At 46.2% G+C, this 27,912-nt stretch overlaps 1 long non-coding RNA gene across 1 annotated transcript; it reads left to right on the forward strand.

Moving 5' to 3' along the window:
- Positions 1-23,280: 23,280 nt before the first annotated feature.
- On the forward strand, positions 23,281-27,558 carry LOC137314897 (uncharacterized). Its single transcript, XR_010961246.1, has 2 exons — positions 23,281-25,355; positions 26,732-27,558. It is a non-coding gene; the product is annotated as an uncharacterized lncRNA (long non-coding RNA).
- The last annotated feature ends 354 nt before the right edge of the window (positions 27,559-27,912 follow it).

Here is a 27,912-nt window from a genome sequence, read left to right on the forward strand (position 1 = left end):
TTCTTCCTACAAAAATGAATCATTTCAATTTCATTTGCCATCTGTCAGCCCATTTCACCAGTCTGTCTATGTCCTCCTGAAGTCTGTTACTATCCTCCTCACTGTTTAGTACATTTCTGAGTTTTATGTCACCTTCAAACTTTGAAGTTATGCCCCGTATGCCTAAGTCCATGTTATTAATATATCAAAAGATCAGTGGTCCCAACACTGACCCCTGGTGGACACCACTGCACACTTCCCTCCAGTCTGCAAAACAACCGTTCACCACTACTCTCTGCTTTCTGTCCCTTAGCCAATTTTGTATCCATACCATCACCGTTCCCCTTAATCCCATGGGCTTCAGTTTTGCAAACAAGCCTATTATATGGTATATTGTCAAACGCCTTTTGGAAGTCCATATACACAATATCAACTGCACTACCCTCAATAAACCCTTTCCATTACTTCATCAAAGAACTCAATCAAGTTAGTCAAACATGATTTGCCTTTAACAAATCTGTGCTGGCATTCATTTATTAACCCATATTTTTCCAAGTGCCAATTAATTTTGTCCAGGATTAATGTTTCTAAAAGTTTCCCCACCACCGATGTTAAACTGACAGGCCTGTAGTTATTGGGTTTGTCCCTCTCCCCTTCTTTGAACAGGGGTATAACATTTGCAATCCTCCAGTCCTCTGGGACTACTCCCATATCTAAGGAGGATTGGAAGATTGTTGTACGAACAACACAGAAACCAGAGACTTTTAGTCTTCAGTTGCTCAAGCAGCTTGTAATCCCAGTGATATTTCTAATTGACTACTTTTATCTAATAATGGGTAAAAGGCACACTGTGATCACTAACGACCACATTTACAACACATAGGATTAACGATCCAAATTATTTTTAAAAAGTCACATTCAGATGGTTGTTTAAGCCTAGGAACTGGCAACCTGCTCCTACCAGATATACATCATTTCTGTTGCTTTGCACATTTCATCACTGATGCTTGACACTGTCAGGACTGCACCACTGAATAATTTTTAAAAAACACCTAATGAGGGCAACGCAATTATTTCTTAATTTAAATGGTAAACTATGATTCCTGTGATTGCACCAAACATACTGAGCCCACCAGCGCCATTTTGCAATGGTCTAAGTGAATGCAGCGATCAAAGTGGCATTAATTCAGCAAACGTGATTTCACCATTATTTTTAATGGGGGTGGAGTTATGATAACTAGCTGTTCAACTTTTGCCGTGAGGGTCTCTGAGGAGCAGTGCAAAAGTCTTAGTAAATTATGGCATGGTGTACGTAATGATATAAGTCACTCATGCCATCTTTTCCTGGAATTTCTTCACCATAGTAATGGCATATGCCAAATACGTTCATCTATTTATTGGCTTTCAGACTTCTAAGAGCTATCAGGGAAGACATCTTGTCAGGTCAAAGTGCTGTTAATGCCTTAGTGCTCCTAATGCCTTAGTAACTAAAAACCTTCAACAGCTTTCCCGCTATCTCCATGTTGTGCTCTGCTAGGCTGAACATAAGAATTGTTAAGCAAAAGAAGGAGTTATTAAACCCAAAAGGTCTGCACCTTAATAGATAACAGCAATTATCAACCTTACTGTCTCAATCCCTTCTCTCCCTAGAACGTCACTCGAACCTACTTGTATTATCCACTTTAAAGGCCTTCTGTGGTATTTTTTTCTCCACAAGTTCTATTACCATTTGGTGATAAAGTTCCACCTGACTACCCTTCTTACTCCTAATTTTGTCATTTTTAACTTGTGCCCATGATACTTAAGACCACAATGACCAATTTTCCTGGATCACCAATACTTTTCAGAATCCTGAAAACTTTATTTAGATCATCTTCAAACCTCCTCTTTTCCAAAGAAAAAGTGCAGCTTCTTTAACCTTCCCTAAACTCCCAACCACCAGTGTGCTGCCAAAGTACTTGTCTGATAACAAGTTATGGGTAATTCAGAAGTTACTCCAACTTAAAATCAGCAACACCAAAGCCGTCCTGTTTGGCTTTCTAGTCCTTGATTCCATCTCCCTCCCTGGCTTCTTGCTGAGACAAAGTCTGACAGTGCGTAAACTTGGTGCTTTGTGAGCTCCTACAAAAAACCTCTGCAAAGAAGAGCTTCCATTCCTTAAACATACAGATTGTGTGTGATAGCATGCAAAGGATCCTACTCGTCAATGCATGATATGTTGGACGTTGTCACAAAGCATTCATCCTTTGAAATTCAAACTCCCTGAGCTCTTCAGGGAAGAAAATCATGTCAACAGATGGCATCTAACTGCAGTCATGCCAAGGAGTACATTTATATAATTAAAAAATCTTTGAAATCAAACTGTATTCCAAAAGGTAATTGCAATGTTTTACATAATTATACTAACCTCACTGCATCTCTGTGGAAGATTAAGATTGGGAAGAAATGTAGAAACAATTGGGCGACATTTAAAAATTCATGCAAATCTACAAGCCATTTATAAGCTGAGTTATAGATTCATATTTACCCTATGTAAGATTTCTAACCTCTGTCATCTCATTCTCCTGGAGGACCTAACCTCAATCATAAATCTTTATAGAGGTCAACATCATTCAGTCTAATTCAAATCTCAGTTTATTTGGATTTTGAAAATTACTCCTTAAAGCCATAAGGCTGTATTTGATTCTGTATTCAGATGCCATAACTGAACTGTTAGTAAACTCCAAAGCTACAAAAATGAAATAAACTACACTTCAAACCTTTTCTCATTTCTGCAATGACTACAGATCATGGAAGGATTAGAAAATATTCTGATGATTTGTCATTTGACATCTAATTACCAGGGGACTGATTTTTGGCTCCATTAAGCCCCAAAATGGGCACAGGTGCATTGCAACAATTAGGTGGGAACCACTTCAAAAAATTTGTTCTTGGATTGTGTGCGACACTGACAAGGGATATTTATTGCCCATCCCTGGTTGCCCTGAGCACATTAACCGTATATTTCAGGACATCTCAAGTCACGCCGATGATCTGCTTGTGTATCGCACTCAGCAAGTCTTTTAGAACTCATTGAGAAGAAGCTTATTCTACACTGCTAGAATGCTATAGATTGTGAGGAACTTTTAAGGATAGAAAACCTTGTGACTTCAAATGAGCATAGATTAATGTTCAAACTGAGTAACAGTTGCAAGATTTATCCACTGGAACTGACAGTCAGTGTTCTGATGGCCCTAGGCCCTCAAAATATTAATTGACTTACTAATGACAACTAGTAGAAGCTTGAATATCTAAACTCTAAGCGGAGGCTCTGACTGTGATAGTGACCCATAGGATAAAAACATAGGTCACATTTTTATAATGTGGATCACTAAAGCTCGGGAGGAGCAGCTGAGCGGAGGCATCGAGCTCGGGAGGAGCAGCTGAGCGGAGGCATCGAGCTCGGGAGGAGCGGCTGGGAGGAGGCATCGAGCTCGGGAGGAGCGGCTGGGAGGAGGCATCGAGCTCGGGAGGAGCAGCTGAGCGGAGGCATCGAGCTCGGGAGGAGCAGCTGAGCGGAGGCATCGAGCTCGGGAGGAGCAGCTGAGCGGAGGCATCGAGCTCGGGAGGAGCGGCTGGGAGGAGGCATCGAGCTCAGGAGGAGCGGCTGGGAGGAGGCATCGAGCTCAGGAGGAGCGGCTGAGTGGAGCATCGAGCTCGGGAGGAGCGGCTGGGAGGAGGCATCGAGCTCAGGAGGAGCGGCTGAGTGGAGCATCGAGCTCGGGAGGAGCGGCTGGGAGGAGGCATCGAGCTCGGGAGGAGCGGCTGAGCGGAGGCATCGAGCTCGGGAGGAGCGGCTGGGCGGAGGCATCGAGCTCGGGAGGAGCGGCTGGGAGGAGGCATCGAGCTCGGGAGGAGCGGCTGGGAGGAGGCATCGAGCTCGGGAGGAGCGGCTGGGAGGAGGCATCGAGCTCGGGAGGAGCGGCTGGGAGGAGGCATCGAGCTCGGGAGGAGCGGCTGGGAGGAGGCATCGAGGGAACCGCGCGGGTGATCAAAAAATCAAGAAAAAGTCAAAAAGTGACTTCACAAGACAAGGAGGAGCGCCGAGGGTAAATCAGTGAAGTATTTAAGTTCATTGGTCAGTGTTTTTAGCGGTTATTGTTCTTAGTGGTTTAAACAATTGTTAGCTAACATGGCAGGACAGCTGGGGCCCGTTGCATGCACATCCTGTGCCATGTGGGAACTCCAGAACTCTTTGTGTGTCCTGGAAAATCACATGTGCAGGAAGTGCCGTCAACTGCTCGAGCTCGAGCTCAGAGTTTCTGAGCTTGAGGGGCGGCTGGCATCTCGACAGTGCATACGGGAAGCTGAGAGTTTCATGAATACCACATTTCAGGAGGTGGTCACCCCGCAGCTACAGAGAATTCAGGTGGAGAGGGAGTGGGTGACCATCAGATAGATTAGAGGAACAGGCAGGCAGTGCAGGAATCCCGAGAGTGTGGCACTCACAAACTCAGTGCTGAATACCAGTGAGGGTGATGACATCTCGGGGCAGTGCAGTCAGGAGCAAATCCATGGCACTGTGGGAGACTCGGCTGCACAGGAGACAAAAGAAATGCAGTTGTTATAGGAGATTCAATAGTCAGGGGATAGATAGGCATTTCTGCAACCGCAGACGTGAATCCCAAATGGTGTGTTGCCTCCCTGATGCCAGGGTAAAGGATATCACAGAGAGCGTGCAGAACATTTTGAGGGGGGAAGGGAAACAGCCAGAAGTCGTGGTCCATGTGGAAACCAATGACATAGGAAGGAAAAAGGTTGAGTTCCTGCAGTCAGAGTTTCAGGAACGAGGGAGAAAGTTAAAAAGCAGGACCTCAAAAGGCAGCAACCTCTGGATTACTCCCAGTGTCGCACACTAGTGAGTATAGGAATAGTAGGATAAGACTGGGGAAATGGTGCAGGAGGGAGGGTTTCAGATTCATGGGGCATTGGACCAGTTCTGGGCAGGAGGGATCTGTTCAAGATGGACGGGTTGCACCTCAACAGGGCTGGGACCAATATCCTCACGAAGAGGTTAACTAGTGCAGTTGGGGAGGGTTTAAACTAATTGGGCAGGGGCTGGGCACCAGAATGAAACATTAAAGAGGAGAAACAAGGTGCACAGAAGACTGGAAGAGACAAATAGCACTAGAGTAAAGAATAGTTCAGAAATAGGAGGGATCAGACAGGGGGCAAATGCGAGGTAATCTAAGATAGGTTTAGAGTGCATGTGTGTAAATGCACATAGCGTGGTAAATAAGGTTGGTGAGCTGCAGGCTCAAGTCGCCAAATGCGACTGATTTAGTGGCAATTACAGAGACCTAGCTGAATGAAGGGGAGGTTTGGGTACTTAATACTTCTGGCTACCAGGTATACAGGAAAGATAGGGAAGGAAAGAAAGGAGGGGGGATGGCAGTATTGATCGAAGAAACTATTATAGCACTGGAAATTCTAACAGGACTAGACAGACTAGATGCAGGGAGGATGTTCCCGATGGCTGGTGTGTGACTTGGAGGGGAACGTGCAGGTGGTGTTGTTCCCATGTGCCTGCTGCTCTTGTCCTTCTAGGTGGTAGAGGTTGCGGGTTTTGGAGGTGCTGTCGAAGAAGCCTTAGCGAGTTGCTGCAGTGCATCCTGTGGATGGTACACACTGCAGCCACTGTGCGCTTGTGGTGAAGGGAGTGAATGTTTAGGGTGGTGGATGGGGTGCCAATCAAGCGGGCTGCTTTGTCCTGGATGGTGTCGAGCTTCTTGAGTGTTGTTGGAGCTGCATTCATCCAGGCAAGTGGAAAGTATTCCATCACACTCCTGACTTGTGCTTTGTAGATGGTGGAAAGGCTTTGGGGAGTCAGGAGGTGAGTCACTCGCCTCAAAATACCCAGCCTCTGACCTGCTCCTGTAGCCACAGTATTTATATGGCTGGTCCAGTTAAGTTTCTGGTCAATGGTGACCCCCAGGATGTTGATGGTGGGGGATTCGGAGATGGTAATGCCATTGAATGTCAAGGGGAGGTGGTTAGACTCTCTCTTGTTGGAGATGGTCATTGCCTGGCACTTGTCCGGCGCGAATGTTACTTGCCACTTATCAGCCCAAGCCTGGATGTTGTCCAGGTCTTGCTGCATGCGGGCACGGACTGCTTCATTATCTGAGGGGTTGCGAATGGAACTGAACACTGTGCAATCATCTGCGAACATCCCCATTTCTGACCTTCTGATGGAGGGAAGGTCATTGATGAAGCAGCTGAAGATGGTTGGGCCGAGGACACTGCCTTGAGGAACTCCTGCAGCAATGCCCTGGGGCTTAGATGATTGGCCTCCAACAACCACTATCATCTTCCTTTGTGCTAGGTATGACTCCAGCCATTGGAGAGTTTTCCCCCTGATTCGCATTGACTTCAATTTTACTCGGGCTCCTTGGTGCCACACTCGGTCAAATGCTGCCTTGATGTCAAGGGCAGTCACTCTCACCTCACCACTGGAATTCAGCTCTTTTGTCCATGTTTGGACCAAGGCTGTAATGAGGTCTGGAGCCGAGTGGTCCTGGCGGAACCCAAACTGAGCATCGGTGAGCAGGTTATTGGTGAGTAAGTGCCGCTTGATAGCACTGTCGACGACACCTTCCATCACTTTGCTGATGATTGAGAGTAGACTGATGGGGTGGTAATTGGCCGGATTGGATTTGTCCTGCGTTTTGTGGGCAGGACATACCTGGTAAATTTTCCACATTGTCAGGTAGATGCCAGTGTTGTAGCTGTACTGGAACAGCTTGGCTGGAGGGGCAGCTAGTTCGGGAGCACAAGTCTTCAGCACTACAGCCGGGATGTTGTCGGGGCCCATAGCCTTTGCTGTATCCAGTGCACTTGGCCGTTTCTTGATATCACGTGGAATTAATCGAATTAGCTGAAGACTGGCTTCTGTGATGGTGGGGATATCGGGAGGAGGACGAGTTGGATCATCCACTCGGCACATCTGGCTGAAGATGGTTGCAAACGCTTCAGCCTCGTCTTTTGCACTTACGTGCTGGACACCGCCATCGTTGAGGATGGGGATGCTTACAGAGCCTCCTCCTCCCGTTAGTTGTTTAATTGTCTACCACCATTCACGACTGGATGTGGCAGGACTGCAGAGCTTTGATCTGATCCGTTGGTTGTGGAATCGCTTAGCCCTGTCTGTAGCATGTTGCTTCCGCTGTTTAGCATGCATGTAGTCCTGAGTTGTAGCTTCACCAGGTTGGCACCTCATTTTTAGGTACGCCTGGTGCTGCTCCTGGCATGCTCTTCTACACTCCTCATTGAACCAGGGTTGATCCCCTGGCTTGTTGGTAATGGTGGAGTGAGGAATATGCCAGGCCATGAGGTTACAGATTGTGCTGGAATACAATTCTTCTGCTGCTGATGGTCCACAGTGCCTCTTGGATGCCCAGTTTTGAGCTGCTAGATCTGTTCTGAATCTATCCCATTTAGCACGGTGGTAGTGCCACACAACACGTTGGATGGTGTTCTCAGTGCGAAGACGGGACTTCATCTCTATGAGGACTGTGCGGTGGTCACTCCTACCAATACTGTCATGGACAGATGCATTTGCAACAGGTAGATTGGTGAGGACGAGGTCAAGTAAGTTTTTCCCTCGTGTTGGTTCGCTCACCACCTGCCGCAGGCCCAGTCTAGCAGCTATGTCCTTCAGGACTCGGCCAGCTCGGTCAGTAGTGGTGCTACCAAGCCACTCTTGGTGATGGACATTGAAGTCTCCCACCCAGAGTACATTCTGTGCCCTTGCTACCCTCAATGCTTCCTCCAAGTGGTGTTCAACATGGAGGAGGACTGATTCATCAGCTGTGGGAGGACGGTAGGTGGTAATCAGCAGGAGGTTTCCTTGCCCATGTTTGACCTGATGCCATAAGATTTCTTGGGGTCCAGAGTCAATGTTGAGGACTCCCAGGGCCACTCCCTCCTGACTGTATATCACTGTACCGCCACCTCTGGTAGGTCTGTCCTGACCGTGGGACAGGTCATACCCAGGGATGGTGATGGAAGAGTTGCCGAGTTTTAACAGTAGTGAAAGAAGAATGACATTGACCATGTCATCACTACATAACCTTAAAATGGTGTTATTACCAGTACCAGAAAGTCGTGTCTACGGAGAGAGAAGTGAAAAGGAAAACTGTTGCTAGAGCTTTTGCTTTCTCGACTTTCATGTCAGTTTTTAGTCTCTGCTGCTCCACAGCTCCCCATGACATAAAAACCTGCACCATTGCCAATGAAATATTGAAAGAAAGCGCAAATGTTGCCATAGCATGTTTAGCAGTGGCATGACAATAATGAAACATCATTTTTATCTGGTAACTTCTCAACAACTACCTCCCTTACAGTGATTTGCCGTTTTAATGTTAAAAAAAGCATTACCCAAAAAGACAGGACAAACATTTCTGCTCTTGCTGTGTCACACTGTGAGAGAACTGTTCAGCTGTATTGCCATCTATAGCACAAATGTGGTATTAACATACATGGCATTTTTGTCTTCTAAATTTACAGATCAAGCTCTTGTTTGTTAAGTTAAACTGGGATTTGTTTAGTTGTACCGATTTGTTTAACTCAAACAATCGAACTGTTATTAGTGAAGACAAAGCAATTAGAGTAAAATCTCTAATAGGTCTTTGAGCTCTAAAATTTAAGGGAAAAATCATCATAGATTTTAAGTTCATTCCGAAATGTTCCACGCTATAATGCAATTTTTGATACTTTTTAATCAATTACCCTACTTATTTATTGAAAGCATTCCTGTATTGAAAGCAAAATGCATGGTGGAAGCAATTGAAAAAGACTGAATAACGCAGGTTGCTGCATTTAGTAAAAATAAATTCTAAGAGAAAATCAAATATAATATGCTTTGAAAAGTAACTTTATGAGGAGAATCGCTCTGGTTACTGGGCGCAGTAAAACTATAATTTATTTTTTATTTATTTGTTCACAGGATGTGAGTAACACCGGCAAGGCCACATTTATTGTCCATCCATAGTTGCCCTGAGAACACAATCGCCGACCTTCTACTTGAACTGCTGCAGTCCTTGTGGTGATGGTGCTCTTACAATGGTGTTAGCGAAGGAACTCCAGGATTTTGACGATGCAGGAACAATGATATAAGTCCAAGTCAAGATGGTGTGCAACTTGGAGAGGAATTGGAAGTGATGGAGTTGACATATTATTGCTGTTATTGTCCTTCTTGGTGGTAGAGGTCATGGGACTGGGAAGGGTTGTTGAAGTAGGCTTGGTGAGTTGCTGCAGTGCATCCTGTAGTTAGTACAGTACATACTGCAGCCATATTACACCAGTGATTGAGGGGGTGGATAGGGAGCCCAGTGGCAGGGGTACCGATTAAGCAGATTCTTTTATCCTAGATTGTTATGAGCTTCTTGAGTGTTGTTGCGGCCACAACCATCCAGGCGAGTGGTAAGCATTCCATCCCAGTCCTAACTTGAGCCTTGCAGATGGTGAAGAGGTTTTGAGAGGTCAGGAGGTGAGCCACTCGTTGCAGAATAGTCAGTCGCTGCTCTGCCCTTGAAGCCACGCTGTTATTAGGCCACAACTACAATACTGTGTGCAGTTTTGAATGCCCCATTATATAAAGCACATTAAAGCCAAAGAGAATATACAGTGTATATTCACCTGGATAATGGTAGGGTTGGGAAACTACACTAATGAGGGATGAATTGAAATATCACATATAATAGAATTTTTTTAAATTATGAAGGATTTTGATAGAGTCAATAAGGAAAGACTATTTTCTCTGATTGAGGAGTCAGTAATAAGTGGTCATTAATTTAAAATTGTCACTAAGAGAGTGAGGAGAGAGGTAGAGAGAAATCTCTTTCTGCAGAGGGTTGTTGGATCATGGAATTCTTTGCTACAGGGAGTGGTTGAGGCACAGACTGTTGCGTCTTTAAAGAAAGGATTGGATAATTATTTGAAGCAGAAGAAGGTACAGAGCTATGGGAAGAGAGCAGAGCTGCAAGATTAGTTTGGGATTGTACTAGCATAGAGCTGGCACAGACAGGATGGGCTGACTAGCTTCCTTCTGTGTCTTAAACATCTATAGCTCTATATGCCTGGTTCAATTAAGCTTCTAGTCAATGGTAACCCCAAGATGTTTCTAGTGGGGAAATCGACAATGGTGGTGCTACTGAAGGTCAGGAAGAGATGGTTAGGTTTTCGCTTGTTGGTGATGGTTATTACCTGGCACTTACATGGCACGAATGTTATGTGCCACTTTTCAGCCCAAGCCTAGATGTTATCCAAGTCCTGTTGTAGGCCACATTAGGCTACTTCATTGTAGGAGGAGCTGTGAATGGAGCTGAACATTAACATGTTCAAAAAGAGCTTATTTCTGATTTGGTTACACATAGCAACCAGAGCAATTCTTCCCCTTATAACTGTTAGTCAGAAGCCTTCACTATAAAAAGGATAAGCCAATCTTTTGTATTTTAATACAGCATCAGACTGTAATCCTTACACAATCTATAAATAGTGCTAAACTGGAACAGTTTAAATGGTATGATATTCAGAGCAAAGTTTCTACTTACCCACTGTGGAAATCAATCCATTGGGGACAATTTTTTGTTTCTGTTACAGCCAATACACGGATGCAAACAGGGCATAATGGAGCAAAAAAGTGGGAAGTCCCATTGAGTGTATTTCTGGCAACATAAATATCAGGGACAGGGAGTGTCCACTTAACAGGAAGCTTCATTTAAATGTTGAAATGCGGATGGGGATGTCCTGCACACAATTTCTTGATGTTTGTGCATGCAGGACACTCAGTATTAATTACATACATCTGAAATTGGCATCCAAAGTTGCTAGGGACTGGAAAAAATATGAAAGTTCATTTAAAGGGCACAGTAATATAAAGGAAGACTTTTTAGGTCATTTCTGGACTGTCTTCACTTTTTTTTTTCTTTGGCATTCAGATTCTCATAAGCCATTGTACTACTTTTTTTCCCTTCCCGCCGAGCACCATTATTGTCATCAATGGGTTCTTCAATGGAAATCTATCATCTCAGCTTTTTGGAGGAAAAAGAGGACGACCAACAAACAAGTTAGGCTGCATTGGAGATGTTGTGTTCTCAACCACTAGCCACCTTTGCAGATAGAGATGAACATACTTCACTTCAGCAGAATTAAAGCATGTACAAGCTCCTATTTGCAACGGTGGTTGTGACAGGAGACCCAATGGCACCACTAACATGTGGCTGACTGTTATGCTCGATGGTTCTTCAGAGACATCCCAATCATAGTATGCCAGGATTTACATGGTATTGCATAAAAAAGGTATGCCAGGGTGATCAACAGACAGCAAAATCAGACTGACCACATCCAACAAGATGCCACCAACCATATCTGCAGGCATTGTTGCACCTACCTAGGAAGTATCTTGGGGTCCAAGTCATCAGAGAGCCGGAAGAGGAGCTGTGCCATCTGCTGCAAGGATACTTGCAGCTACTGTGCAGCTTAGGGCTGGCACAGCCAGTAACAGGGCCTCAAACCTGCCTCTATCTCTTTTCAGGGCATAGTGCAGGGAAACATGGTCACCCTTTTTGTAAGCACCTATGCCGTGCCACTGCCACTTGCCAGCCATCAAATGGAGGTACAGGCAGTGGACAGCTCCATTACTGGTCTGCACTCATGCCAGCACATTGGATATCCTTTTCTTTCATTTTGACTGTCATTTCTCAGCCCTCTCCCCTTCACCCTTGGCAAAGACTGCCAATCAATTGCAATGCCTTTCCAAAGGCTGTAGGAATTTTTGTCCCCTATTCTGCCACTACACCTTAATTGTCTGCATCCCTTTAAATTTCACTATTAAACACATCCACCACTAGTGCACTATCTGCACATGCCCAAATCTGCATCTGGTGCTGTGAATAATTATGCAAATAGTCTGATCAACAAAAATTAAATGTTATTAGCAAATTACTGATGTGTCAGGATCTGCAACTTTCAGAACTGAATTATATCAGGACAGGAAAATCTGTGTGTACAGTTAATATTTTTTAAGGTAGCTGCACTATGCGGGTTCCATTTGCATGCACTGTAAACACTTGTCACTGTAGCCACATTTACAGATAAATGCTCAATCTGGGTTATATTTCATTAAATCAGAAACCTTTTAGAACAGAGATTAATGGCTGAATAAGACAGGTGGCTGTGTAAGCACAATAGATTCCACTGAATATGGTAATGTACTGCAACTACTTTTATTAGGTCAGTACGTTAGCTTAAATGCATAGCACAGTATTATATATATATATATATATATATAAAAGAACACTTGATTTAGTCTCTCTTTCAAAAGCTAAAATGTCACTTAAATGCCAGTGTTGCTGAGAAACGCAATTTTACAAAATGATTTTAAAGTATTTTTTCCCACAAAAGTGGAACTCTGACTTCGGAGTGCTCTTAATTCTTAACAATAACATGATCCAAATTTGGTATTGTCAAGAGGCTTTGTAAGATAAGGAAAGTTACTGTGAATAAAAATTTAAATAAACAGAGTTTCTTTTTGTTCTATAGCAAGGAACTTTTAATTATTTTGTTTCATTTTAGTTAAAGAAGCAGACAGAGTCTTTGATGCTATGGCAGATTAGTTTGTTGATTTAAGTTTCTAATTGCTGTATTGGTGTGAATAATGCAGGTTTCCTGTAATCTGAAAGAGCTAATTGGTTTATGAATTTTTGATTCATTTGCAACTGTCTAGTTACACCTTAGCTGAAAGAGCTGATTATTCAGAACTTCAGGGGCTCGAATTTAGCAGGCCTGCGGGTTCCCAGCGGGTGGTCCTCCGGGAGCGTGGAAAACGCGGACGGCTAATTGTGTGCGTCCCCCACGCGATCGCAGGATAATTGGACCCATTAAGCCCTGCTTCCGGGTTCTGCGCTCCCCAGCTGCGTGCCGGCCGGCTGCACATGCGCAGTACCGTCGACGCGATGTAGGAGCTCCAGTTAAAGGGGCAGTCTCCCAAAGCCCCTCCTGCTGCAAGCAAGAGGTCTAGGAGAATGGCTCAACAAAGGGGAAAGGCTGCGCCCCGTTTTTCAGATCTGGCACTGCAGCTGATGCTGGAGGGCGTGAGGAGGAGGAGGGAAACACTCTTCCCAGAAGATGGGCGCAAGTTCCCTGCCGCCGCAACCAGGAAGGCATGGGCAGAGGTGGCGGCGGAGGTGAGCAGCAGGGGCAACATCCCAAGGACTTGGGAGCAGTGCCGCAAGCGCTTCAATGACCTGACTAGGTCTGGCAAGGTGAGTACACCAACGCACCCTCCCACATCCCGTCCCCACCATCACGCCAAGCAGATCACAACCCCCTCCTGCACAGCCACCACTGCGCTCCATCAGCAATCCTCACAGCCACTCATTCACCATCCTCACCGTGCACGCAAGGACCCACCGTCCCTGACCCCACCCGAACACTACCACACACCCCAATCCCCATGCAATGGGATGGGCACGTGGCCCACGCTTCCTCCCATCCGTTCCGCGCCACGCTCAACCCAACCACACCGATGCTCGATGCGTCTCACGATGCAAGACGCACCCACTCACACATCTGTGTTTTGCCTTCACAGGAGAAGAGAAGCAAGAACAATAGGGAAAGGGCACGCACCGGAGGTGGGCCGCCGCAAGTGGTGGAGCTCACCGACGCAGAGGTGGAGGCGCTCGACCTCGCCCGCACGCGACATTGCCTGTCGGTGGCCGATGGCGAGTGTGTCGCTGCCGAAACGGCCGATAAGGGAAAGCTGACACTCAACACCCATGATCGCGAGTTACCGTCTCATCACCTGCCATCAGGCGCACTGTCAAGTTGGTCCACATGCCTCAAAGTGCCCTCTGTTCTCTTGCAGGTCCGTCTTTGGGTCAAGCGAGCGTGGAGGGCGATTCCTCAGAGGACATGGCGGTCTCTGAGGGTGCATCGTCACATCAGAGCCAACCATCCACCAGCGCAGAGACACGCACCTCGGTGGGTCCCCCTCGCCAACTAGTTGGGGTAGCACTTGGTGAGTCACCGCGCACGAGTGAGCATGAGCAGACCCTGGTGGCAGGGGCAGCCGCGGAGGGTCCGCGACGGAGGGAGCACTCATCTCCAGGCTCTGCTCAGCCGGACCCAGATGCTGAACCCAGGGGGCCACCAGAGAAAAGGAGAGTCGTCGAGGGCCACCAGCTAATTGCTGAGGTGCTGGCAGAGGTGCCGCGCGCATTGTCCACAATAGCGCAGGCGATGGAGGAGTCCACCTCCTGCATGTGGGCATTGGTGGCGCAGGCACAGGAGGGTACCGGCGACACAGTGTCGCGGGTAGGTGCGGGACTGTCTGCGGTGGAGGACAGGCTGGCCTCCCTCGAGCGTCACGCACAGCTCCACTTCGAGTCCTTGCAGGCCCTCACAACGTCTGTACGGATTCAGGGTGAGCAACATTCCGACGCCACCAACAGGCTGAGGGATACACTAGGGGTGGCCTTGCAAGGCCTCACACATGCCATCCAAACTGCCGTCCAGCAGGGTGGAAGGGGTGATGTGGGCCGAGGCCAAGAGAGGGATGATGGTGACCGGGGACATGGAAGCGGGGACGCCTCTCAAGGCGTCCCCACGTCCCACCCGTCGCCCACCTCTCAACCAGTACCCGCAATGGTGCCTCCTCTCCAGGTGGCCGAGTCTGCCCCTGCCCCGGTGCAGGAGGAGCAGTCTGTGGAGGTGCCCTCACGGGCACCGAAACCCAGGGGCCGTCCGCCAAAAGCATCTACCCGGTCAAGGCAAGAAGACGAGCAACCTGCCACTACCTCTGCTGGAGCCACAGGGGTAGCACCACGTAGGGGTTCCCGGAGAAGAATTGCAAAGGCCTTATAATCACAAAGGGAATACACCAGGGTGTTTATTATTTTGTACTTTGTTTCTTATATAATGTCACATTCCAGATATTAAATAGTCTATTCTCACCACTCCTGCCACCTCTCGTCCATTCTTCCGCGGCCTGTGCAATAGTTGCGTTCCGTGGAGGCCATCATGACGGCGAACACCTGCTGCCACCCATTGGGCACACTGCTGTGGGTGCAGGATTACTGGCAGCACTCTTCAGTGGAGGGGGCTGGTATGGCCGCTCGCCTGTGCAGGTGAGGAGATGCGAGCGCCTCGCAGTGTGTGACTCTAGGAGAACCGTTGACGTATGAGTGCCTCCCTGGCCCGGCGACCATCCCGGTGAGTCGCGGCTCGGCGCATGGGTCATCCAACATCCTCTGGCGCGTCCGCCTCCTCCGCCTCCTACTCCTCCTCCTCCTCCTCGCCCTCGCCTTCCTCAATGTGGGTGGCGGGTGTGGATGGGGCCTCCTCCAGCGGCACCCCTCTCTGTTGGGCCATGTTGTGCAGGGCACAGCAGACAACTATGATTCGTCCCACTCTGAATGGTGTGTATTGGAGCGCTCCCCCAGAACGATCAAGGCACCTGAAGCGCATCTTGAGAAGCCCTATGGTCTGCTCAATTGTAGACCTGGTAGCAGTGTGGCTGTCATTGTACCGACGCTCCGGCTCGGTGATGGGGTTCCTCAGAGGTGTCATGAGCCATGTGTGGAGGGGATACCCCTTGTCGCCGAGGAGCCAGCCGTTGCCGGCGTTGGGTGCCTGCAGGATGGGCGGGACGGCGGACTCCCTGAGGACGAAGGCATCGTGGCAGCTGCCGGGGTATCTGGCGCACACGTGTAGGAATCTCTGGCGGAGGTCACAGATGAGCTGGGCGTTCATGGAGTGATACCCCTTCCTGTTGATGAACAGCCCTGGCTCATGCGGAGGTGCCCGTATTGCGATGTGGGTGCAGTCGATTACACCCTGCACCCGTGGGAAGCCGGCCATGGCATGGAATCCAACCGCCCTCTCCATCTGGCTGCGCTCGTCCATGGCGAAGTTGATGTAGTGGGAGGCCCTGCGGAACAACCCATCGGTGACCTGCCTTATGCACTTGTGTGCAGAGGACTGACAGACCCCGGTGATGTCCCCGGTGGCACCCTGGAAGGAACCGGATGCAAAGAAGTTGAGGGCAGTGGTGACTTTGACGGCGACAGGTAAGAAGATGCTGCTTGGTCCATCAGGGAGCAGCTCGTCGTTAAGGAGGCTGCAGATGTCGGCGACTACCTAGCGATTGACTCTGAGCCTCCGTATGCACTGCTCCTCGGAGAGGTCCATGAAGCTGAGCCTCGCTCTGTACACCCTGTGCGGAGGGTAGTGCCTCCTGCGATGCATCTCTCTCTGCGGTTGCCCTCCCTCCTGCTGTGCAGGTGGGTGTGCCGCAGCACCGTGTTGGGGGGCCCCACCTCTCCGAGGCGGACGGCGTGGACTGCGAGGCTGCTGGGGCTGGTCATCCTGTTCGTCCTCCGACGATGTCAACGCACCACCCATCTGGCAGGTGTTGGTGTGAGGGGTTGTGCAGGGTAGGTGGGTGGGTCCTCGGACTGGGGCTGCTGTTTCGTGTCGGTCTGTCCTCTGGCTTGGCGGGGGTTGGTGGAGGGCAGGGGTTGCCCTATGTGACGCGGTGGCCTCCTGCGTGGGTGAGGGCTCTCCCCCGTGGAGCGCACCTTGGCACCTGCCACAGGCTGCTGGCTGCAACACGCCTGGTTTGAAGGGTCCTGTTTCCCCCAGTGTGGGAAACTGACTGCGTTGAACCTAAAATCCCACACTTCCTCTTTTGACAGCTGCTTCAGCTCATTAACTGACCACAACGAGCAAGTTAAGTACTCTCAAGTGGAACCCCGCTGGCTTTAATTGCCTGCGGGATTCCCACCAGCGGGGCTTTCGCGCGCAGCCCCGCACGTCAGCGCGGTACCCGGAAGTGGCCGGGATTTCGTCCGAATCCGGTCACGTGATCGGAGATCGGGATTTTCGGGGCCCCCCCGCTGGAAACCCGCAGGTAACCCGACCCTAAAATCGAGCCCCATGAATTCAGCGAATCTTCAGACTTTTACTGTCGGAATCCTGTCCATCTTTATTCTTGCAAAAGTGTATTTATTTGGATATTTGCATATGTAGCATGGTCAACTATATTTACAAATGAAAATTTGTTTGAAAGCTCATATCAGAATATTTAAAGAATTAAAAGCAGGCTTCTAGAGCAATTTTGGAGTTCTTGTGGCTTCTAATGATAGATGAGTTGGAAGATTTACCTTTAATACCTGCTTGAGGGAGATGGTTCAATTTGATGCATTATGTCGATACTAGAAGTCATATAAGACAAAGTCTATCGTACTCATCGTGCCAATAACCAGGACTTGGTATTCTTCAAACTAATAAGACTGTTAAACTGTTTCAGAAAGAGTTCTTACAAAGGGTAATTCACCCACCACACACTTATCTTGCTGTACTCGCATTGAGTACAAAAGCAAGGAAGTTATGAAAAAACTTTATAAAACACCAGTTCGGCCACAACTGGAGTATTGTGTCCAGTTCTGAGCACCGCACTTTAGGAAGGATGTGAAGGCCTGAGAGAGGGTGCAGAAGAGATTTACTAGAACGATTCCAGGGATAAGGGACTTTAGTTATGTGGATAGACTGGAGAAGCTGGGATTGTTCTCCTTAGAGCAGAGAAGGTTGAGAGGAGATTTGATAGAGGTATTCAAAATTATGAAGGGTCTAGACAGAGTAGATAGAGAGAAACTGTTCCCATTGGCAGAAGGGTCAAGAACCAGAGGACATAGATTTAAGGTAATTGGCAAAAGAACCAAAGGCGACATGAGGAGAAACTTTTTTACACAGTGAGTGGTTATGATCTGGAATGTACTGCCATCATGTCTGAGCGTTCAAAAAATGAGCCACTGAGCTTAATCCCACTTTACAGCACTTGGTCTGTAGCCTTGTAGGTCACGGCACTTCAGGTGCACATCCAGGTACTTTTTAAGCGAGTTGAGGGTTTCTGCCTCTACCACCCTTTCAGACAGTGAGTTCCAGACCCCCACCACCATCTGGGTGAAAAAAAATTTCCTCAGCTCCGTTCTAATCCTTCGACCAATCACTCTAAATCTATGCCCCCTGGTTATTGAGCTCTCTGCTAAGGGAAATAGGTCCTCCCTATCCACTCTATCTAGGTCCCCCATAATTGTGTACACCTCACTTAAATCACCCCTTAGCCTCCTCTGTTCCAAAGAAAACAACCCCAGCCTATCCAATCTTTCCTCATAGCTAAAATTCTCCAGTTCTGGCAACATCCTCGTAAATCTGCTCTGTGCCCTCTGTAGTGGAAATTACATCTTTCCTGTAGTGTGGTGACCAGAACTGTACACTGTACTCAAGCTGTGGCCTAACCAGTGTTTTATACAGTTCCAGCATAACCTCCCTGCTCTTATATTCTACGCCTCGGCTAAAAGAGGAAAGTATTCCATATGCCTTCTTAACCACCTTTTCTACCTGTCCTGCTACCTTCAGGGATCTGTGGACATGCACTCCAAGGTCCCTCACTTCCTCTACACCTTTCAGTATCCTCCCATTTATTGTGTACTCCCTTGCCTTGTTTGCCCTCCCTAAATGCATTACCTCACACTTCTCTGGATTGAATTCCATTTGCCACTTTTCTGCTCACCTGACCAGTCCATTGATATCTTCCTGCAGTCCACAGCTTTCCTCCTCACTATCAACCACACGGCCAATTTTTGTATCATCTGCAAACTTCTTAATCATGCCCCCTACATATAAGTCCAAATCATTAATATATATCACAAAAAGCAAGCGATCTAGTACTGAGCCTTGCGGAACCCCACTGGAAACAGCCTTCCAGTCACAAAAAATACCCGTTGGCCATTACTCTTTGCTTCCTGCCACTGAGCCAATTTTGGATCCAACTTGCCACTCTCCCTTGGATCCCATGGGCTTGTACTTTTTTGATCAGCCTGCCATGTGGGACCTTGTCAAAAGCCTTGCTAAAATCCATGCAGACTACATCAAATGCACTACCCTCATCAACCTTCCTTGTTACCTCCTCAAAAAATTCAATCAAAAGTTAGTCAGACACGACCTTCCCTTAACACAGGAGCACAGAGTACAGCTGAGAGTTTGGTGAGTGTGGGAATTTAAGGGTTAATCTCTTTTAAAATCTAGTGTAAATTGCTATCAACTGTTTAAGTTCAATTTTAAAGTTCAAATTTTTAAGTTTCTGTCAGGCTTCAGCAGAGAGAGCTGCTGTAGTTAGGTAATCGGTTAGCTGGATTAAGCTGGTTCCTGAAATAGGAGCAGGCCTGACTCATCTGAGTCACAAACAGTAGAAATACAGAGGCCTGTTGTGCAAACAGCACTGAGTGCAATGGAGCACAGCTGAGAGTTCGGCGAAGTGGGGGAAGGAGGTGCTGCCTCGCCTCGCCTCACCTTACTTTTTCCGCAGAGCGGCGGCGGACCTGAGCAGCGGAAGACTGAGAGTGGAGATAAAAACAGCAGCAGACCTGCAACAAGAGACAACTACTGTGTGATGTCACAGGTGAGGCAGGAGAGTCTGAGAGGTGAGCACAGTGTAAATGGAGAGACCGAGAGCGGGAGGAGAGTCTGAGAGGTGAACGCAGTGTAAATCTAAGGCAAGTCATGGCAGCACAGCTCGCACCTGTGATATACTCTTCCTGTACTATGTGGGAAGTCATGGACACTACCAGTGTCCCTGGCGACCATGTGTGCAGGAAATGTCCAGCTGCAGCTACTGGCTAACCGTATGTCGGAGCTGGAGCTGCGGGGTGAATTCACTTTGGAGCTTCAGTGATGCTGAGACTATCATGGATAGCACGTTCAGTGAGATGGTCACACCGCAGGTAAAGATTACGCAGGCAGAAAGGAAATGGGTGACTGCCGGGCAGAGTAAAATGACTAGGCAGGTAAAGCAGGAGTCCCCTGGCGCCATCTTCCTCTCAAACAGATATACCGCTTTGGATACTGTTGGGGGAGATGGCTCATCAGGGGACAGCAGCAAGAGCCAAGTTTGTGGCACCACGGGTGGCTCTGCTGCACAGGAGGGGAGGAAGAAGAGTGGCAGGGCTATAGTGATAGGGGATTCAATTGTAAGGGGAACAGATAGGTGTTTCTGTGGCCGCAAACGTGACTCCAGGATGGTATGTTGCCTCCCTGGTGCTAGGGTCAAGGATATTCTGGAGGGGGAGGGTGAACAGCCAGTAGTTGTGGTCCATATTGATACCACATAGGTATAAAAAAAGGGATGAGGTCCTGTAAGGTGAATTTAAGGAGTTAGGAAATAAATTAAAAAGCAGGACCTCAAAGGTAGTGATCTCAGGATTACTACCAGTGCCATGTGCTATTGAGTATAGGAACAGGAGAATAGACAGGATGAATGCATGGCTGCAGGGATGGTGTAGGAGGGAGGGATTTAGATTCCTGGGACATTGGGACCGGTTCTGGGGAAGGTGGGACCTGTACAAGTGGGACGGGTTACACCCGAGCAGGACCAGGACCAATGTCCATGTGGGGGTGTTTGCTAGTGCTGTTGGGGAAGGTTTAAACTAGAGTGGCAGGGGGATGGGAACCTGAGCGGGGAGTCAAAAGGGAGTAAAATTGAGAGCAGCAAGAGAGGGGAAGACCCAGGGGAAATTTACAATACAAATAGTACAAACAGTTGTTCAAGAACAAGTAAAAGGGAAGAGTGAAGAGCAGCAGAAAGAAAGTGTACTTTAGACACTGCAGATCAAGTGAAAACTAGAAGGCGTAAGGCGATTAACCCAGCATCAAAGCTGAAGGTCAGGCTGGGGTGTGTGGCCCAACTAAGAGTTCTATATACAAATGCATGGAGTATAAGGAATAAATTAAATGAACGACAGGTTCCAATTCAAATTGGAGGGTATGACATGATAGCTATTACTGAGACATGGCTGCAGGATGGTCAGGATTGGGAACTAAATATACCAGGTTATAAGGTCTACAGGAGAGATAGGGAAAATGGAAGAGGGGGAGGAGTAGCCTTAGTGATTAGAGATGAAATCACTTCAATGATAAAGGAGGATATAACGAGGGTTAATCAGCCAACAGAGACCTTATGGGTTGAATTGAGAAATAGGAAAGGATCCAAGACTATAGTGGGAGTTGTGTATAGGACTCCTGGCAGCAGCTCTGAAGTACTAGATTGTATAAATGCAGAGATTAGATAAGCATGTAACAAAGGTATGGTGGTCTTAATGGGGGACTTTAACGTTCACATAGATTGGGGAAAGCAGACTAGCAACAGTCAGAAAGGTAGTGAATTTCTTGAGTGTGTCCGGGATTGTTTTCTACAGCAGTATGTCCTAGAGGCAACAAGGAGGCAAGCCATACTAGATTTAGTAATGATGTGGAGATGCCGGTGATGGACTGGGGTTGACAATTGTAAACAATTTTACAACACCAAGTTATAGTCCAGCAATTTTATTTTAAATTCACAAGCTTTCGGAGGCTTCCTCCTTCGTCAGGTGAACGATGTGAAAATGAAAACCTCGAAATGAAATCGCATTTATAATTCACAGAACAATGCTTGGTGAGTACAGACAGTTTTTTCAACTGCCCGTTGCCAAGGCAATCAGTGTGCACAGACAGGTGTTACCTGCCGGGTCTCACAGAATATACAAATCACCAAAAAAAAAACAACAAACAAAAAAAAACAGAGATAGAGAGGTAGAAACATAGAAAAGACAGCAACTGACCCGTTATATTAAAAACAGATAACATTTGTTCGCTGGTGGGGTAACGTGTAGCGTGACATGAACCCAAGATCCCGGTTGAGGCCGTCCTCATGGGTGCGGAACTTGGCTATCAATTTCTGCTCGACGATTTTGCGTTGTCGTGTGTCTCGAAGGCCGCCTTGGAGTACGCTTACCCGAAGGTCGGTGGATGAATGTCCATGACTGCTGAAGTGTTCCCCGACTGGGAGGGAACCCTCCTGTTTGGCGATTGTTGCGCGGTGTCCGTTCATCCGTTGTCGCAGCGTCTGCATGGTCTCGCCAATATACCATGCTCTGGGGCATCCTTTCCTGCAACGTATGAGGTAGACAACGTTGGCCGAGTCACAGGAGTATGAACCATGCACCTGGTGGGTGGTGTCCTCTCGTGTGATGGTGGTATCTGTGTCGATGATCTGGCATGTCTTGCAGAGGTTACCGTGGCAGGGTTGTGTGGTGTCGTGGACGCTGTTCTCTTGAAAGCTGGGTAATTTGCTGCGAACGATGGTCTGTTTGAGGTTGGGTGGCTGTTTAAAGGCGAGTAGTGGAGGTGTGGGGATGGCCATAGCGAGGTGTTTGTCCTCATTGATGACATGTTGAAGGCTGCGGAGAACATGGCGTAGTTTCTCCGCTCCGGGGAAGTACTGGACGACAAAGGGTACTCTGTTGGTTGCGTCCCGTGTTAGACCTCCTCAGCAAATTACCCAGCTTTCAAGAGAACAGCGTCCACGACACCACACAACCCTGCCACGGTAACCTCTGCAAGACATGCCAGATCATCGACACAGATACCACCATCACACGAGAGGACACCACCCACCAGGTGCATGGTTCATACTCCTGTGACTCGGCCAACGTTGTCTACCTCATACGTTGCAGGAAAGGATGCCCCAGAGCATGGTATATTGGCGAGACCATGCAGACGCTGCGACAACGGATGAACGGACACCGCGCAACAATCGCCAAACAGGAGGGTTCCCTCCCAGTCGGGGAACACTTCAGCAGTCATGGACATTCATCCACCGACCTTCGGGTAAGCGTACTCCAAGGCGGCCTTCGAGACACACGACAACGCAAAATCGTCGAGCAGAAATTGATAGCCAAGTTCCGCACCCATGAGGACGGCCTCAACCGGGATCTTGGGTTCATGTCACGCTACACGTTACCCCACCAGCGAACAAATGTTATCTGTTTTTAATATAACGGGTCAGTTGCTGTCTTTTCTATGTTTCTACCTCTCTATCTCTGTTTTTTTTTGTTTGTTGTTTTTTTTTGGTGATTTGTATATTCTGTGAGACCCGGCAGGTAACACCTGTCTGTCTGCACACTGATTGCCTTGGCAACGGGCAGTTGAAAAAACTGTCTGTACTCACCAAGCATTGTTCTGTGAATTATAAATGCGATTTCATTTCGAGGTTTTCATTTTCACATCGTTCACCTGACGAAGGAGGAAGCCTCCGAAAGCTTGTGAATTTAAAATAAAATTGCTGGACTATAACTTGGTGTTGTAAAATTGTTTACAAAAGATTTAGTAATGAGTAATGAACCAGATTTAGTTAACAGCTTAACTGTGCGTGAACATCTATCTGTTAGCGTAAAATTTGGGCTGTTGGGTTAAAGGCAACAATGAAGTGACTATTGGGTACATGGCGGTGGTCTTTACCCTAAAACCACACTGAAATGCGCTTTGTGTAGATTAGACTAACCCTAATTAAAGCTTAAACATAACACTTGACTACTAATAAAATGGACACTACTAAACAAAATGGATTCTGTGACTGTGGGAAAGACAGTTAAAAGTGTTGAGTCTGTACATTCCAGAACTGGCTTACAGACTGGGAATACAAAAGACATTTCACAACGAACTGATAAAACTATAGAACCAGACTGCGTGAAACAAAGGCATACTGTCTTAAGGTGATAATAGTTGTTCGGACTTAATTGGTTAATGTGTAAACTGTCCGTTGTTGCTGTGCGGACTTAATTGGTTAATGTGTGTAATCAAGATTAATGATGTAAAAGCTACTGAAAATCTGTATTTCGAAGGTGTAAAAAAGCATGACAACCATTTTAAAGTTGAGAAGTTAGCTGCGTGCATTGCGGAATGTCCAGTCTTCTCCCAAAGCTTTGTCCAATAAACTGCATGTTGAATCTTTAAGTCTGACTCCGAGTGGTGCTTTTTTCCCACAACAATTGGCGTAGTCGGCAGGATCTCACTACTGGTGAGCTGATCGGTTGGCCTCGATCAGCGAACTGGAATAGAGATCATTGAACTGTGGGAGTCAGACTAAGCCAACAGTGCAGTTAACACGGGGGGGGTAAGTTAAGAGAATTTATGGGACTGTTGGGTATAACTAAGAGCTGGTTGCTTGTGCTGATCGACTAATTGTGAAGCACGAGTAACCAGAACCATCCGGTACCAAACTCTGTAGTGGCGAACAAACGCAGAGATTAGAGCATAAGTTAAAGCATATGTTAATTTACGATGTGTATTGTCTGATCATACAACCTCGAACCGAACCCCATGGGAGGAAGCGCATTACCAAACTGGTAATTGTGGCCGTGAGTATATAGTTGCAACTGAAAGTAAAATCTGGAGTGGAGTTCGGGCTGGGATTTCAGAAAGTTTAGAAAGTTTGGGAGGGAAAAGTAAGTCTGGCGTGACCGGCAGTGACCGGTGATTACGGCTGGCTGTACACCAGCAATACCGACAGTGATCGGTGATTAAGTACCGGCGAAGTCCCGGGGCCAGGACCCGAAAGTTTGAGAGAAAAGAAAATCCGGCGAGAGGCCGGGACCCGAAGGAGAGATATAGCGAGAGGCTGATATATCAGAAAAGAAAATCCGGTGTGAGACCGGGACCCGAAAGTTTGAGAGAAAAGAAAGCCCGGTGGGTAGACCGTGACCCGAAGGATATAGCGAGAACAGAGCACGATAGTAAAGATGACAAGTGAACAACCTAGATGGGGACCTGCAGGTTCCCTTATTGAAAAGTATATGACAGATAGACACTCGTTGATTAAGCAGATGCAAAAGGATGGCTGGGATATTTCTCAGACCTTAGAACAACAGAGAAAGTGGATAGACGGGGAAAAGAAGGATAAAACAAAAAAGGCGGGTGTATTACTAGTCCACCAACAAGCTGGAACCTTAGGGAATTAGAAGGCACCTCCACTAGAAAGTGGAGCGAAGATAAGGATAAAATTAGGGAATTAGAAACTAGGATAAGGGAATTAGAAAAAAGAATCAATTAAAATGTTTAAAAGACAGAGACCCGGAAAAGAAAGGGTGTACTGTCTCTTTAAAAAGCCTGTCCTGATTGTGAGTGTTTTTTCGGTGTTGTGGGCCACGCCCCTTCTTACTGCGTCTTACGTGTTTATGTATTTGTTTTGTCTTGTGTTTAATTCTGAGATTGCTGAATTAAAATTGGAGTTATTGAGGTTAAGTGACCGATTAAATTCTGATTCTTATAAAATGTGAGCATGTCAAATTCCAGACATGGGATCTTCTAAAAATTGGCATTTTGAATTTTTATCTTGTGATTGGCTGTGGTTAAAAAAAAATAACGGGACAGATAAAAAAAAAAGCTAGCTGGTATCACCGTGATAGGAAAAGTCGGAAACCTGGAACAGCTCGGAGAGTTGGTCACAATCATACCCACTAAAAGTATGTAAAAAAAAATGAATTGGAAAGCTATAGTTGTGTATGACGAGCAAATTATAAAACTTACGAAGACTAACTATAAACTAAAATGTACGATGGGAGATGTTGTTTCCCGGTATGAATTTAAAAAAAAAAAATTTTATGTGAAAAGTACGTTGACATATGCTTAGAAAAGTTTAACCTTCCCAAGGACACCGATATCTGTTTCCAATTCACCAAGACAAAATGAGGTTTTAATTGTAAAGAAAGATAAAGTGCAGATTTAAAGAATTACAAGTTACAATTGCAGGATGATCTCTAGTTATAAATTAAACTGATCTTCGAAGCATTTTGTGCTATTGTGATTGATTAAACACTATGATTAAAATAAATCTCAAAAATAGTGTAAAAAGATAAAGTGAAAGCAATCCACAAATGTGAGAAGTGAAAAAAAAAATCAGTCAAAACTGTGTGAAGAGAAATTTTGATTGTGGAAACTTAATCTCAGATGGAGTAGTATCAAATTACTCCTACCACAAGAGCAAGTTAATGTTAACCCCTTCCATCCCAAGAAGCCAGACTATCATGCCAAGAGCAGTTCAAACAGATAGAAATGACCCAGTCGGTTGAGAACTGTCTGAGGCTAACCATTACACAGATGAACATGAGGTAACAATTGATATAGGTTATATTATTAAAGTTGACCCAATTACTTGGAAATGCCAAAGGCACCCAGACAATGCTACAGTGGAAAAAAAAATTGATAAGAAAGAAATGTAAAACAAATCGTATCAAAAGAAAGCATATGTTAGACAATTGGAAGTCCATTACTTGAGCTGTGTACTGACACAGGGTACTAAACGCCTATCAGTTTTACCCCGCCACAGTATGATAAGGAACTTCGACAAGTTCGGGGGCTATTCACGAATAATAGATACAATACAAATCTGACCAACGAGGGGAGACCTTCCCTGACAAATTATATAACTCGCGTTGAGAATGCTAAGAAAATTCAACAATTATATCAACACCTCCTAACTCAAGTGTTAAAACAAAGCGAGACATGGAATGGAGGTGGATAATCGTAAAAGAGATAGATTTGGACATCTTGAAAACACGGAGATTAGGACTTGGAGTTAGAAATTCCAGTCCGCAGTCCCACGTACATCTGTATGTGGGAGACACAGTGTTTATTTCAGACAGGCTGCGTGCTCCAGAGAGAGAGAGAGAAAGAGAAAGAGACTAGGCAATTCCTCTCTCCTGTTTTGTTTTCTGATTTGGTTTCGGGTAAAGGGATTATTCCTTTGGACAAAATAAATAATAAAAGATGATTTGACAAATTAACCCCTTGGACTCTCAAGAAGAGCCGCAATGGATTTTCTGTGTTTCTTTTAAAATAGGTGACCCTGGTTTTTGGGACCACATGAGTGTTGATGTTGCAGGATTACCAATTACAAAGTTACGATGCAACCTTTGCTGGACAAATTTGGTGCATGAAACGATCCAGTGATGTTAAAGATTTAAGACTTTAGCTGCAGACATCAGCAGATACCAAATGTCACAGCGTGGTGATATCAACCTGATTCTCTTCCTTTGAAAACATTTTGATTTGTTTTGTTTTAACCCATTTATTGTCTTCTGAGACAGAGTGCTCGAGGTGGGAAGATATGGGAGTTACATCCAAAAAAAAATTATGAGCACTTCATCTCTACTATAAAAACCACAAAGCCTGGACATAATTTGTTTCTGAAATTGGAATTGATAAGAAAAATTTATATGAGTTGCTATTCAAGCACTCGAGGGAGAAAAATTTACTGGTAATTTAAGGGGATAATCAAATTATATTTTAAAATAAAAGAAGTCCAGTCTAAATGGTTCCTATTGATTGCTGTGTATCAAGAATTCTTTTCGAAAAAAAAAATTTTACATTGACAAATCTTGTCAGTCCAACAATACTGCTCTCAAGTTGGGATAATTGTGAAATGATAGAAGGGACTCGGGCACAATGTAGTGGGATATTTTGGGAAATAAAAGCGGTTCAAGAAGAAATTACGTAAAATAAATAAATTTTGGGATATTGGAGTTGACTGTAAATATTGTATCGGACAGTAACATTGATTTCGTAACATTAGATTAAAAGGTCAGAGATTTAGGGTCTCGCATTAAAGATATATTTTTTAAAAAATAAATGAAAACACAGATAAGGAATTGTCTGAGGATCAAATACTGATCATACATTTGCACAGGATAGCTACAGTGCTAGAAACACATGCCCAAACCATTAATAAATTAATAAAAGAGGAATAACGTATCTTAGCAGGCGGCTGCTAATGACATCTGCAGTACATATGGTAACTGGATTGTGGAACAGACACGAGAGAACCTAGCCCAGATACAGGCAGGGGAAGTACCCTTATGAATAACGAATCAACAAACTGAGGGTGAGCCTGACCTGTGGGCATGATGGAGGTGGTACCTCCAAGCGGCTGTTACCAAACAAGAACATCACCCCTTGCCAATTCAGGGCAATGGTGCGGGTGTACCCCACTCAAGTGGAGTGTAAACCTGACGGAGGAGGGCT

The sequence above is a fragment of the Heptranchias perlo genome, chromosome 3, assembly GCF_035084215.1.
Source record: "Heptranchias perlo isolate sHepPer1 chromosome 3, sHepPer1.hap1, whole genome shotgun sequence".
NCBI classification, from domain to species: Eukaryota; Metazoa; Chordata; class Chondrichthyes; order Hexanchiformes; family Hexanchidae; genus Heptranchias; species Heptranchias perlo.